Below are 2023 nucleotides of genomic sequence, written 5' to 3'. Positions count from 1 at the left end.
GCCGAAAGCACAGAAGTCCATAGGGGATGCATCTGGCGTTTTGACGGGGATGTATCGAAATTGGATAGACTTTACACATGTCTCCTGTTCCATACGTGCCATGTAGGCCACCGTTCGTTTGGCAATATGGCTGCTGGCCTTGTCCTGGTGGATGAACACACTGTCAGTGTCATTGCCATACAAAGCTGGGGCATGTTGGAGATAGATGTGTTCCAGTACATGTTCGATATAATACGCTGCATTGACCTTGATATTTGATGACATCCGGTGTATCGGAAGCTCTCCTTTTGCACAGAAACCCATAACTACCATAAATCCCTTTGGAAAACTCTCCTTGCAGGAGTAAACCCACTTTACATGATCGGTTCCATCACTGCGGCGGTAGTAAATTGCACGCATCTGCTGGGATCCCGACAAATAGACCCATGCTTCATCTAAGGTGATCACATAACGCCATTTGTCACCTGCCAGGTAACCTTCATACAGCCTTTTGCATGCCACCTGCCGTTCTGCGATGTGCGTTGCCTTCAGCGTTGGACCCGCCGCTTGTGTGAACTTCTGAGTTCCAAATTGGCGTGTATGATTTGGTGTACACTTGCAGTTGACCGTCCAACACGCCTCGCTATGTCATGTTGGGTGGATGGATTCGCCTGGGTCATAAACCGGCGGACCTTGGAAATGACGTCTTGACTGCGTTGTGGAGCCAGTTGCTTCTTTTGCCCCTTTTGACGATGTATGGCAATGGTTTGCTCTGGGTTTGCATTGCGATGGATGGCTGCATTAATTCCCTTATCATACACTGTGAAACTTTTCTTCTTGCACTGTCTTTTTCGGCTATATCTGTAGCCTATATCAGAAAGTGCTACGATGTAGCCCTCCCAAAAAGGGTCGATTTTCGGTGCTCTCTGCTCACACACGTCTCTTCTCTGCACGGCTTGTACACAAGTGTCTGGCTACTTCGTACTGCGTGCGTCACGTTGCTGACGCGAAACTAGCACCTCTGGCGGCGGCTGCAAATTTCTACTATAAGGATGAAACAGCCTTCTGGATATGTCTTGATATTTGCCTCTCTACGTAACAATCTCTTATATAATTTGTAAAACAAATCCAAACATGACAAGGCAGCATCGAATATTATGTGCTCGCGATACCATAAGCACTTTCGTTAGTATCTTTGTGAGCTAGTGGAGTACACCCAAGGAATATTCTGTCCAAATTTCACGTTTAGTTTTGCCTAAAGAAGTATGATATAGGGATGGTGAGCGAATCATTTCCACTCGTTTATATAGATTATGGTATTAGTGTTACCCAACATATTGTCGAAGGAGAATTTTCGAGATGACACCGAACTCTTCCAATAAACACTTGTTTAAAGACAACACTTTCACGCCTCCTTTTCAAGACGAAACCTCTTCCAATAAACACTTTTTCAAGGACAACAATTTCGCGCCTCTTTTTCAAGACCAAACAACCTTAAATATCGTCTCTTGTCTAACAATAATCTTAATCTTTGTTATACTCTACGCATAAAACATTTTGTTTCAATCAGTGGAAAATTTAATATAATTTTCTTCAATACAGCTCATTTGAACTATACTGGCATAACCTAAGAAATTAATGTGATTTATTTAAGAAATCGTACATACGGTGTAAAAGGACAGTTTGTTTTAAACAAATATAATCTGTAATTATTTATTATATTTTTCTTAAGCCTTTTAAGCAATGAAAGAAATCTAGTTCGTACCTTGAATTGCTCAGATACAGTGTCTTGCCTTCGTAATATGAAAATATGATACTGAGAATGCGATAACTGCTAGGATTGGGTCCTAAATTACAAACCATGCTCATACTTCAGGAATATTCAGATCTTCTTTGACGTAAATGATTCATGAAAAACATTCAATCTTATTAATAAAAAAAATCATAGTAAAATTTTTTATCTAACTTGTGGCAAACCTGCGTATATTTTATCATATATGAAAATCTCAACCCCCCCCCCGTTCTGGCCATTAGCCAATATTTT

This window comes from Thermobia domestica, chromosome 6, assembly GCF_964235325.1.
Source record: "Thermobia domestica chromosome 6, izTheDome1.hap1.1, whole genome shotgun sequence".
Taxonomy (NCBI): domain Eukaryota; kingdom Metazoa; phylum Arthropoda; class Insecta; order Zygentoma; family Lepismatidae; genus Thermobia; species Thermobia domestica.
This window is presented reverse-complemented; position numbering follows the sequence as displayed.